General features: G+C 43.9%; 1 protein-coding gene across 2 annotated transcripts in view; it reads left to right on the top strand.

Annotated features, from left to right (window-relative positions):
• The first annotated feature begins 510 nt into the window (after positions 1–510).
• bmpr1bb (bone morphogenetic protein receptor, type IBb) overlaps positions 511–13,833 on the top strand; it is a 111,448-nt gene continuing 98,125 nt past the window's right edge. For both annotated transcript variants that reach the window (XM_029708992.1, XM_029708991.1), the window contains exons 1-2: positions 511–769; positions 13,744–13,813. The gene's annotated coding sequence lies outside the window, so the exon portion shown is untranslated. The remainder of the gene's footprint in view (positions 770–13,743; positions 13,814–13,833) is intronic.

Raw genomic sequence — 13,833 nt, 5'->3', positions numbered from 1 at the left:
TTTCTGTCACTATAGTGATCCCAGAACCATACCTCAGAATATGACTGGTTCAGCCATTCCCCATTGATTCCATTAATACCCCATACTGTATGTATTGTATGATGATGAAGCAAAAAACATTTTTTACTGCTTTAATGCCAACTTTCCTTATCAGGATGGGTGCTCTAAATGAAGTGTTGCTACACAGACATCATGCACCACTATATCAAAAATATTGTTCTGTCTCAGATGAGGCCATACAGACAGGCACTAGCTTGAGTCCCCTCACACTCACCTAGACTGGAAAAGTACAAAGTCTCCATGGAGACAGGGAAGACAATACCTCTCACAGGTGTCAGTCCTGTCTCCAATGATGACAGTTTATTTACTTGCAATGATGTTTTGGCAAAATCGCCTCACTAGAGAAATACAACAGTGCAGACTACAATACATTTTTTTCAAATAAACATTGACAAAAAAAATGTTTATAGGGGAACATTTTAAAGTTGTTGCCAATTCTGCAATATTTCCATTGGTAGACAAAGTGAAAAGGGGCACTTGGAGCAGTGCAGGCCCTAACTGTACTTCTCCAAGACGTCGGAGGTGGGAGCCCTATACTGGACTCCGAAGACGCAGCGAACAGACAGACAGCCCCGTTCACTTGGAAAAGTCAGAAGTCGGACACAACACAAACGTAGAAAACCTAGAAAGCTAGATGTAATGCTTGGAAGTTTTGTGACCAAACCATCACATCGGAATCCTGCCATTCTACATTTTACGCGAGGAAAAGGTACGTTTGTTTAGAAACCCTTAATCGTAGCGGGCGCGTAGTTTTACCTTCGTCAATTGTGGTCGCGAGCTACCCTTACTGTTTCTGTAAGAATGTAAGTGGTGATATTGTGTTAAGTTTATGATTCATGTAATTCGGTCTGCTGTGATTGTTCAGGGGATGCTGCATTTGATACATCATCAACCGACTCTGATTCGTCTGGTTCCCGAGTTTTCCCGGAGCTGGTGTTGATGCTCATCAGTAATTGGTTAAATCATCACCACACCATAAATCAGAATGCCACTTTTGATCAACTGAGATATAGGCTCGAAAATACACCTCCAACGGTGAACGTACTGTAGCCGACATCTATGATACACGTATTAAACTGTGTTTTACAAATTGATCAATAATTTAGCCTAATGTAATATATTTATATTTCGAAACATTTGCAATAGGTTACTTTCACAAATCAATTATGTTACCATGGCTCTAGAGAGGTATTGGGTGTTTTTGGTGAATCTCTGAAGTCTTGTTTACTGTCTATTAAAATATGCAGTCCCAGTATGACCTTACACGCCTTGCTAGCTATCTCATTGAAAGTGTCTCTTAATTAATGAACTCTGCGATTTTGAAGTACAGCCTCTGGCAGAGCACTAATAGTGCTCAGAGGTGTGGGAGACATAGTATCAATATGCCCAGACTCCACAGAGCTTTGGAGAGAGTGTAGTTTGAGTTCAGTAAGATGTATACTCACACTGACTAAAACAGAGGACCTGGGTTCAGGACAGGAGGTTGGCATGTGTGTCTGTATTAACCTTGTCCCCAAGCTACACTGTTGTAAAGTGTTGGTCCCATGTTTCATAAGCTGAAATAAAAAATCCCAGACATTTTCATAATCACAAAAAGCTTATTTCTCTAAAATTGTGTGCACATATGTTACATCCCTGTTAGTGAGCATTTTTCCTTTGTCAAGATAATCCATCCACCTGACAGGTGTGGCATATCAAGAAGCTGATTAAACAGCATGATCATTACACAGGTGCTCCTTGTGCTGGGGACAATAAAAGGCCACTTTAAAATGTGCACTTTTGTCACACAACACAATGCCACAGATGTCTCAAGTTTTGAGAGAGTGTGAAATTGGCATGCTGACTGCAGGAATGTCCACTAGAGCTGTTGCCAGATAATTTAATGTTAATTTCTCAACCATAAGCTGCTTCCAACGTTGTTTTAGAGAATTTGGCAGTATGTCCAAACGGCCTCACAACCGCAGACCTCGTATAACCACGCCAGCCCAGGACCTCCACGTACGGCTTCTTCACCTGTGGGATTGTCTTGGGGGGGGGCTGAGGAGTATTTCTGTCTGTAATAAAGCCCTTTTGTGTGGAAAAACTAATTCTGATTAGCTAAGCTTGGCTCCCAAGTGGGTGGGCCTGGCTCCCAAGTGGTGGGCCTATGCCCTCCATGGCCCACCCATGGCTGCACCCCTGCCCAGTCATGTGAAATTCATAGATTAGGGCCTAATGAATATATTTCTATTGACTTATTTCCTTATATGAACTGTAAAACGTTGAAATTGTTGCATGTTGCGTTTATATTTTTGTTCAGTATAAATTGCTACTACGTTTAGACCAGTGATGGAAAAAGTACCCACATGTCATACTGGAGTTAAAGTAAAGATACCTTAATAGAAAATTACTCCAGTAAAAGTGAAAGTCACCCAGTAAAATACTACTTGAGTAAAAGTCTAAAAGTATTTGGTTTTAAATATACTTAAGTATCAAAAGTACATGTAATTGCTAATGTAAAGTGGCAAGAAAAAGTATGTGAACCCTTTGGAATTACCTGGATTTCTGCATAAATTGGTCATATAACTTAACCTGATCTTCATCTAAGTCACAACAATAGACAAACACAGTGTGCTTAAACTAATAACACACAAATGATTGTATTTTTCTTGTCGATATTGAATACATCATTTAAACATTCACAGTGTAGGTTGGAAAATGTATGTGAACCCCTAGGCTAATGACTTCTCCAGAAGCTAATTGGAGTCGCGAGTCAACAAACCTGGAGACCAATCAATGAGACGAGAATGGCGATATTGGTTTGCCCTATAAAAAACACTCACAAAATTTGAGTTTGCTATTCACAAGAAGCATTGCCTGATGTGAACCATGCCTTGATCAAAAGAGATCTCAGAAGACCTAAGATTAAGAATTGTTGACTTGCATAAAGCTGCAAAGGGTTACAAAAGTATCTCTAAAAGCCGTGATGTTCAGCAGTCCAGGCTAAGACGAATTGACTATATGGAGAAAGTTCAGCACTGTTGCTACTCTCCCTAGGAGTGGCCATCCTGCAAAGAGGACTGCAAGAGCAGGGCACAGAATGCTCAATGAGGTTAAGAAGAATCCTAGAGTGTCAGCAAAAGACTTACAGAAATCTCTGGAACATGCCAACATCTCTGTTGACGAGTCTACGATACGTAAAACACTAAACAAGAATGGTTTCATGGGTGCACACCACGGAAGACGCCACTGCTGTCCAAAATAAACATTGCTGCACGTCTGAAGTTTGCAAAAGTGCACCTGGATGTTCCACAGCGCTACTGGCAAAATATTCTGTGGACAAATAAAACTACAGTTGAGTTTTTTGGAAGAAACACACAACACTATGTGAAGAAAAAAAGCACGCAAACATCAACCTCATCCCAACTGTGAAGTATGGTGTAGGGAGCATCATGGTTTGGAACTGCTTTGCTGCCCCAGGGCCTAGAAAATGAATTCCCAAGTTTATCAAGACATTTTGCAGGAGAATGTTAGGCTATCTGTCCGCCAATTGAATCTCAACGTAAGTTGTGTGATGCAACAGGATAACGACCCAAAATACAGAAGGAAATCAACAGAAGAAAATATGCCTTCTGGAGTGGCCCAGTCAGAGTCCTGACCTCAACCTGATTAAGATGCTGTGCCATGACCTCGAGAGCAGTTCACACCAGACATCCCAAGAATATTTCTGAACTGAAACAGTTTTGTAAAGAGGAATGGTCCAAAATTCCTCCTGACTGTTGTGCAGGTCTGATCCGCAACTACAGAACATGTTTGGTTGAGGTTATTGCTGCCAAAGAAGGGTCAATCAGTTATTAAATCCAAGGTTTCACATACTTTCCCCACCCTGCACTGTGAATGTTCACAGTGTGTTCAATAAAGACAAGACCATGTATAATTGTTTGTGTTATTAGTTTAAGTAGACTGTTTGTCTTGTGACCTAGATGACAATCAACTCCAGGTATTTACAAAGGGTTGACATACTTTTTCTTGCCACTGTACAGTCGTGGCCAAAGGTTTTGAGAATGACACAAATATACATTTTCACAAAGTCTGCTACCTCAGTTTGTATGATGGCAATTTGCATATACTCCAGAATGTTATGAAGAGTGATCAGATGAATTGCAATTAAATGCAAAGTCCCTCTTTGCCATGCAAATGAACTGAATCCCCCAAAAACATTTCCACTGCATTTCAGCCCTGCCACAAAAGGACCAGCTGACATCATGTCAGTGATTCTCTCGTTAACACAGGTGTGAGTGTTGACAAGGCTGGAGATCACTCTGTCATGCTGATTGAGTTTGAATAACAGACTGGACTGGAAGCTTCAAAAGGAGGGTGGTGCTTGGAATCATTGTTCTTCCTCTGTCAACCATGGTTACCTGCAAGGAAACATGTGCCGTCATCATTGCTTTGCACAAAAAGGGCTTCACAGGCAAGGATATTGCTGCCAGTAAGATTGCACCTAAATCAACCATTTATCGGATCATCAAGAACTTCAAGGAGAGCGGTTCAATTGTTGTGAAGAAGGCTTCAGGGCACCCAAGAAAGTCCAGCAAGCACCAGGACCGTCTCCTGAAGTTGATTCCGCTGCGGGATCGGGGCACCACCAGTACAGAGCTTGCTCAGGAATGGCAGCATGCCGGTGTGAGTGCATCTGCACGCACAGTGAGGCGAAGACTTTTGGAGGATGGCCTGGTGTCAAGAAGGGCAGCAAAGAAGCCACTTCTCTCCAGGGAAAACATCAGGGACAGACTGATATTCTGCAAAAGGTAGAGGGATTGGACTGCTGAGGACTGGGGTAAAGTCATTTTCTCTGATGAATCCCCTTTCCGATTATTTGTGGTATCCGGAAAAAAGCTTGTCCGGAGAAGACAAGGTGAGCACTACCATCAGTCCTGTGTCATGCCAACAGTAAAGCATCCTGAGACCATTCATGTGTGGGGTTGCTTCTCAGCCAAGGTAGTGGGCTCACTCACAATTTTGCCTAAGAACACAGCCATGAATAAAGAATGGTACCAACACATCCTCCGAGAGCAACTTCTCCCAACCATCCAGGAATAGTTTGGTGACGAACAATGCCTTTTCCAGCATGATGGAGCACCTTGCCATAAGGCAAGTGATAACTAAATGGCTCGGGGAATAAAACATCGATATTTTGGGTCCATGGCCAGGAAACTCCCCAGACCTTAATCCCATTGAGAACTTGTGGTCAATCCTCAAGAGGTGGGTGGGCAAACAAAACCCCACAAATTCTGACAAACTCCAAGCATTGATTATGCAAGAATGGACTGCCATCAGTGAGGATGTGGCCCAGAAGTTAATTGACAGCATGCCTGGGCGGATTGCAGAGGTCTTGAAAAAGAAGGGTCAACACTGCAAATATTGACTCTTTGCATGAACTTCATGTAATTGTCAATAAAAGCCTTTGACACTTATGAAATGCTTGTAATTATACTTCAGTATTCCATAGTAACATCTGACAAAAATATCTAAAGACACTGAAGCAGCAGACTTTGTGGAAATTAATATTTGTGTCATTCTCAAAACTTTTGGCCACGACTGTATATACTTAAGTATTAAAAGTAACAGTATAATTAATTTCAAAATCCTTATTTAGCAAACCAGACCACACTATTTTCTTGTTTTTGTATTTACGGATAGCCAGAGGCCCACTCCAAGTCTCAGACATCATTTACAAACGAAGCATTTGTGTTTAGTGAGTCCTCCAGATCAGAGGCATTAGGGACGACCAGGAAGTTCTCTTGATAAGTGCATAAATTTGATCATTTTCATGTCCTGCTAGCCATTCAAAATGTAACGAGTACTTTTGGGTGTCAGGGAAAATGTATGGAGTAAAACTTGTCAAAAGTAGAAATAGTAAAGTACAGATACCCCAAAAAGCGTACTTAAGTAGTACTTTAAAGTATTTTTACTGAAGTACTTTACACCACTGATAAAGACCCTGGTAACACTGCGCCCTAAAGTGGGACTTGAAAGGGGTGCAGCTTAAAATGGAGGCGGGAGAGGGAGTGAGCCTGCGAACGCCGTATTAGATGAGATTTAGGGGATTTTCAAAATGTTTCAATCAAAATGAATGCCAATTAAAATCAGTGGCTCGATGGTGATGGACTGAGAGATCAGCCAATTAAAATCAGTGGCTAGATGGTGATGGACTGAGAGATCAGCTAATTAAAATCAGTGGCTAGATGGTGATGGACTGAGAGATCAGCTAATTAAAATCAGTGGCTAGATGGTGATGGACTGAGAGATCAGCTAATTAAAATCAGTGGCTAGATGGTGATGGACTGAGAGATCAGCCAATTAAAATCAGTGGCTAGATGGTGATGGACTGAGAGATCAGCCAATTAAAATCAGTGGTTGTTTCGTACACTCCTGCCAATAGCCTCCATTCAAGTCCCTTTCTGAGGCGCTGTGAAACCATACAGTTTGACCGAGAGAGAGATCCGGCTGGTGGATGAGATTAGCGGTTGTGTGTATGAGTGTGTGTCTCTGTCTGTGTTATGTATTGTGGCCATGGGACTGTTGACTTGAGAGGCCAATCCAATGGTGTATAGTGGCATAGGGTCAAGGGTAATATTTGACTGGACTGAAACCCCATTTAAAGACATAAAGTCATGCCACAATGCTTTGCTCTGTTCTCCAGTCTATTATAGAACTCCACCGGACCAGATCTGATCTCATTACATCACTGGCCTCCAGCTCCTGATGTTAGACCAGGACAGAAACCCTGTGCAGCCATCCATGCGCAGCCTTATATTTCAGATTTGTCTTCACCTTGGAGACTGAGGTTGTGTCCAAAAAGGCACCCTACTCCCTATGTAGTGCACTACTTTTGACCAAGGCCCATAGGGATCTGGGGAATAGGGTGCTATTTGGGACGCAGCGTCCTAGTCAATACAGAGGATCATTGACGGAGGCCTGAGTGAGATTGAGAGTGAGAGAGTGTGTGGGCTAGGATGAACCACACAGTGATCCCACTACCACCCAGGACGGGCACCACACGCACACGCACGCACGCACACACACAACACACATACACACACACGCACACGCACACACACACCACACACACACATACACACGCACGCACGCACACCACACATACACACACCACACATCACACGCAATTTGCCTACAGGACAGGGATGTGGAGGGAGGTTGGGCAGCTGGAGGGCAGTTGGCAGGCCTGTGTTTTTGTGGCCTACCACAGTCTGAGGCTGGGAGCGTTTCCGTGTTGGGCTCTATGTGTGTTTCAGGTGCCTGGGTGTGTGTCACCGTGTAACTTACCCACGCCACCGTGGTGGTCTTGGGAGGTCTTGTATGGCAGCCTTCAGGGCTGGGGTCAATTCAAATTGGAGGCAGTCAATTCAGGAAGTCATTTTTCTTTCAAATTAAACAATTTAAAAACTTTTTAAATAAATAGCTTATACTCCTCAGTTTATACTCCTCAGACTCTCTGTGTTCAAATCCTCCTGACGACTCAATAAAGTAGAAACTTCAATACGGGATGAACGAAGATACCCCTCAATAACCTGACAGTTATCAAATTCATTCTTCCTGAGATGGCTGGAAGACAGTTCCACCCTCTTCAACAGCTTCTCAATGTCTCTCATGCATTCCCTAAGAGAAACAAACCCCCCCTCCCCCTCGTTTTTTCTCATTTTGAATTGTTATCTAAGTTCACGTCCTGAATGTACTGCCTTCTATTCCAATTGACTCCAGCCCTGGTAGCCGTGTAAAGGAATTTGTCTGCAATGTGAAAACGACTGTGATACAGGCCTGGCGGCACAATCACTGCCACACTGGTCTGGTAATAATCGGGATTTGAAATGAGAACCATTGATATTGGGAGGAGAGGTGATGACCATGCACCTGTCAGGTATCTGTTGAACTAAACATTTGGTCTTGTACTGTAGTACATCACATGGTCACACTGTGGATGATTGTCATCTCCCATGTGATCAATGAATAACCTACTAGATGTCGAAGACCCAAATCGTTCTGTGATTATGGAAGGCTGCAGGGTGTGTCTTTAACAAGTGAGATAAAATCTACCTCTACTGAATGAATCATTTCCAGGTATCTGCAGGCTACTTCTATCCCTTTTACTTTTGAGTTAAAAACAAAAACCTAGACCTACTGACTCCTCTATACACACACACACACACACACACACACAGGGTGGTCATGGGTCTGAATCTGGGTCTGTCCGCAGGGCTAAGCTTAGCAAGCTGCGACCCCCTCACCCTAACTTCCTCCATTATAATTACAGGAAGTTAGCTCAGCCAATCAAAGAAGAGTTCCTAGGTGCGTATTAAAAAGCTGCCAGTATTTGACGGGGGGGGGGGGGGGGGGGGGGGGGGTGTTTGTTCCTCTTAGGGAATGCATGAGAGACATTGAGAAGCTGTTGAAGAGGGTGGAACTGTCTTCCAGCCATCTCAGGAAGAATGAATTTGATAACTGTCAGGTTATTGAGGGGTATCTTCGTTCATCCCGTATGGAAGTTTCTACTTTATTGAGTCGTCAGGAGGATTTGAACACAGAGAGTCTGAGTGAATGTGTGGGTCTTGTTACGGAGAGCCAGACAGGGGATGTAGAGACCCTAGCTGCCTGAGCTACAATGTATCAGGGTCTTGACAGAGGAGAGGACAACAGATGGAGAATGGAGGATAACAGGCCTCTTTCAATGGCTTTACCAGCCACAAAAACGGCGGAACGTTCTTTACAATTCCCCTTTGTTCCATCTCTCTCTGCTCTTGACAAGGAGTGTGGCAGTATATTTAAGTACAAGGGTGTTTGATAGACTAGATACAGTGCATTTGGAAAGTATTTAGACCCCTTCACTTTTTCCACATTTTATCGTTTTTTAAAGTTTTGAAAGGTTCTCCCATCTCCACAGACAAACTCTGAAACTCTGTCAGAATGACCATCGGGTTCTTGGTCACCTCCCTGACCAATGCCCTTCTTCCCCGATTGCTCAGTTTTACTGGGCGGCCAGCTCTAGGAAGAGTCTTGGTGTTTCCAAACTTCTTCCATTTAAGAATGATGAAGGCCACTTTGTTCTTGAGGACCGTCAATGCTGCAGACATTTTTTGGTACCCTTCCCCAGATCTGTGCCTCGACACAATCCTGTCTCGGTGCTCTACGGACAATTCCTTCGACCTCATGGCTTGGTTTTTGCTCTGACATGCACTGTCAACTGTGGGACCTTATATAGACAGGTGTGTGCCTTTCCAAATCATGTCCAATCAATTGAATTTACCACAGGTGGACTCCAATCAAGTTGTAGAAACATCTCAAGGATGATCAATGGACACAGGATGCACCTGAGCTCAATTTCGAGTATCATAGCAAAGGGTCTGAATACTTACATAAGTATTGTGTCTAAAAACCTGTTTTCGATTTGTCATTATTTATTTTACCTTTTTTAAACTAAGCAAGTCAGTTAATAACAAATTCTTATTTTCAATGACGGCCTAGGAACAGTGAGTTAACTGCCTTGTTCAGGGGCAGAATGACAGATTTTTACCTTGTCAGCTCAAGGATTCGATCTTGCAATCTTCCGGTTACTAGTCCAACGCTCTAACCACTAGGCTACCTCCTGCCCCTATTATGGGGTATTGTGTGTAGATTGATGAGGAAAAACATTTATTTAATAAATTTTAGCATAAGTCTGTTACAAAGTGGTAGGCCACACAAGCTCACAGAACGAGACCTCTGAGCGCGTAGCACGAAAAAATCCTTTGTCGTCGGTTGCAACACTCACTACCGAGTTCCAAACTGCTTCTGGAAACAACATCAGCACAAGAACTGTTAGTCTGGATCTTCATGAAATGGCTTTCCATGGCAGTGCAGCCGCACACAAGCCTTAGATCACCATGTGCAATGCCAAGCGCTGGCTGGATTGGTGTAAAGCACGCCGCCATTGGACTCTGGAGCAGTGGAAACGAGGTCCACACAGAAATGGTTTGTCAAGATCTGTGTGGAAGAACTTGACTGGCCTGCACAGAGCCCTGACCTCAACCCCATCGAACACCTTTGGGATGAATTGGAACGCCAACTGTGAGCCAGGCCTAATCACCCAACATCAGTGCCCGACCTCACTAATGCTCTTGTGCCTGAGTGGATGCAAGTCCCCACAGCAATTTATTTTATTTTATTTATTTCACTTTTATTTAACCAGGTAGGCAAGTTGAGAACAAGTTCTCATTTACAATTGCGACCTGGCCAAGATAAAGCAAAGCAGTTCGACACATACAACAACACAGAGTTACACATGGAGTAAAACAAACATACAGTCAATAATACAGTACAAAAACAAGTCTATATACAATGTGAGCAAATTAGGTGAGATAAGGGAGGTAAAGGCAAAAAAGGCCATGGTGGCAAAGTAAATACAATATAGCAAGTAAAACACTGGAATGGTAGATTTGCAGTGGAAGAAAGTGCAAAGTAGAAATAGAAATAATGGGGTGCAAAGGAGCAAAATAAATACAGTAGGGGAAGAGGTAGTTGTATGGGCTAAATTATAGATGGGCTATGTACAGTTGCAGTGATCTGTGAGCTGCTCTGACAGCTGGTGCTTAAAGCTAGTGAGGGAGATAAGTGTTTCCAGTTTCAGAGATTTTTGTAGTTCGTTCCAGTCATTGGCAGCAGAGAACTGGAAGGAGAGACAGCCAAAGGAGGAAATGGCTTTGGGGGTGACCAGAGAGATATAACTGCTGGAGCGCGTACTACAGGTGGGTGCTGCTATGGTGACTAGTGAGCGGAGATAAGGGGGGACTTTACCTAGCAGTGTCTTGTAGATGACCTGGAGCCAGTGGGTTTGGCGACGAGTATGAAGCGAGGGCCAGCCAACGAGAGCGTACAGGTCGAAGTGGTGGGGAGTATTTGGGGCTTTGGTGACAAAACGGATGGCACTGTGATAGACTGCATCCAGTTTATTGAGTAGGGTGTTGGAGGCTATTTTGTAAATGACATCGCCGAAGTCGAGGATCGGTAGGATGGTCAGTTTTACGAGGGAATGTTTGGCAGCATGAGTGAAGGATGCTTTGTTGAGAAATAGGAAGCCAATTCTAGATTTAACTTTGGATTGGACATGTTTTAATGTGAGTCTGGAAGGAGAGCTTACAGTCTAACCAGACACCTAGGTATTTATAGTTGTCCACATATTCTAAGTCAGAACCGTCCAGAGTAGTGATGCTGGACGGGCGGGCAGGTGCAGGCAGCGATTGGTTGAAGAGCATGCATTTAGTTTTACTTGTATTTAAGAGCAGTTGGAGGCCACGGAAGGAGAGTTGTATGGCATTGAAGCTCGTCTGGAGGGTTGTTAACACAGTGTCCAAAGAAGGGTCAGAAGTATACAGAATGGTGTCGTCTGCTTAGAGGTGGATCAGAGACTCACCAGCAGCAAGAGCGACATCATTGATGTATACAGAGAAAAGAGTCGGCCCAAGAATTGAACCATATGGCACCCCCATAGAGACTGCCAGAGGCCCGGACAACAGGCCATCTGATTTGACACATTGAACTCTATCAGAGAAGTAGTTGGTGAACCAGGCGAGGCAATCATTTGAGAAACCAAGGCTATTGAGTCTGCTGATGAGGATGTGGTGATTGACAGAGTCGAAAGCCTTGGCCAGGTCAATGAATACGGCAGCACAGTATTGTTTCTTATCGATGGCGGTTACGATATCGTTTAGGACCTTGAGCGTGGCTGAGGTGAACCCATGACCAGCTCTGAAACCAGATTGCATAGCGGAGAAGGTGCGGTGGGATTCGAAATGGTCGGTAATCTGTTTGTTGACTTGGCTTTCGAAGACCTTAGAAAGGCAGGGTAGTATAGATATCTGTAGCAGTTTGGGTCAAAAGTGTCCCCTCCTTTGAAGAGGGGGATGACAGCAACTGCTTTCCAATCTTTTGGAATCTCAGACGACACGAAAGAGAGGTTGAACAGGCCATAGGGGTTGCAACAATTTCAACAGATAATTTTAGAACGAAAGGGTCCAGATTGTCTAGCCCGGCTGATTTGTAGGGGTCCCGATTTTGCAGCTCTTTCAGAACATCAGCTGACTGGATTTGGGAGAAGGAGAAATGGGGAAGGCTTGGGCGAGTAGCTGTGGCGGGTGCAGTGCTGTTGACCGCGGTAGGGGTAGCCAGGTGGAAAACATGGCCAGCCGTAGAAAAATGCTTATTGAAATTCTCAATTATAGTGGATTTATCAGAGGTGACAGAGTTTCCTATCCTCAGTGCAGTGAGCAGCTGGGAGGAGGTGTTCTTATTCGCAATGTACCAACATGTCGTGGAAAGCCTTCCCAGAAGAGTGGAGGCTGTTATAGCAGCAAAGGGAGGACCAACTCCATATTAATGCCCATGATTTTGGAATGAGATGTTCGATGAACAGGTGTCCACAGACTTTTGGTCATGTAGTGTAGCTCTCTCGCATGTGTGCACCCACGAGCATGCGCTTTTGCACACACACACTTCAGAGCTCTGGTACCAAGGTTTTACAAAGGTATGGCTTTTCCACCCATTACCCAATCCCTTTGCTTTCTTTCTGCCAATACTGCAGTTGGCGTTCCTCCCACTCACTGACACTCTGTAGTCCCCATGCACACCCAGACACCTTGAAGGAAAAACAACATATTCCTTTTCCCCTGGAAAACAATGCTCACATCAGTTCACAGACCCAGGGATGCAGGTCTCTGCTTGTGTCTGCACCAGACATTCTCCTCCCTCAGGAGGACTAGGAGACAGGACGTCGGGCAGAGGATAGATGAAGGGGATAGATTCTGCTCTCTTCATATTAACAGAGTTCTGGGTTTCATCCTTGGGACAAGGACGTAAAGGACTCACCATCTCCTATGAGAGGACTCTCAGCTTTAGAACAATAGAACAATCACTTTTTTTTCAACTCTGATGTATCTATTCATAGTCCCTCTGAGATTCCTGGAAGGGAGACATCTTTCATATCTGGATATATATGAAGATTAGCTCTTTGGTAAGAGTTCAGTCTAGACCAGTGTGATATCAATAAGACTGTTATATTCATGAGGGGAAAACACATGGTCTCCAGTGAGGTGAGGAGGATGAAGAAGAAGGAAAAAAGAGGGGGTGGGAGGAAGAAGTGGAGGAGGCCTCGTCTTGTTCCACTTTTTACTACCTTTCCTTTAAGTTCCAGTTGGTCTTTGATAATTAGTGATAATCCACCCAGTCCCCAACATCACTGTGAGGATCTCTCTCTGTCTCTATCTTTCTGTCTCTCTCTGTCTCTCTCTGTGTCTCTCTCTGTGTCTCTCTCTCTCTGATGAAGGGAGAAGGGAAAGAGCAGGAATGACTTCAGTGTCCTCTTTGCCTGGAAGGTCTTTAACCCTGTGTGAGAAAACAGACATCCTGTTGTTAGGGGGAGAAAGAGGAGGATATAGAGGAGAATAAGGAAGAGGGGAGAGACAGTGAGAGGGGGTGTAGTTGTTTACTGTGGTCAAGGTGCATTGGTTTAAATCCCAGGTGGGGTAATTAATGCCTTGAGCCTGGCTGAAATGAAGTCTGAATCACGTCTGACAATCACCATTTTTGTATACATGGACAATATACTGTGCGATCATGTAAACTTTCTTTACCAACTTTCCCTTTTTCTTCTAGGAGAAGAGAGCAGCTGTGACTTTGGAAGGCCATAATGACAGACCGTTGTTCAACCCCTCGTTGTTGGATGGTGAGTCTGTTTTCCATCCT

Source organism: Salmo trutta, chromosome 23 (assembly GCF_901001165.1).
Source record: "Salmo trutta chromosome 23, fSalTru1.1, whole genome shotgun sequence".
In the NCBI taxonomy this organism is placed as follows: domain Eukaryota; kingdom Metazoa; phylum Chordata; class Actinopteri; order Salmoniformes; family Salmonidae; genus Salmo; species Salmo trutta.
The sequence above is the reverse complement of the archived record's forward strand: the minus strand, read 5'-3'. Positions and strand labels throughout refer to the sequence as shown.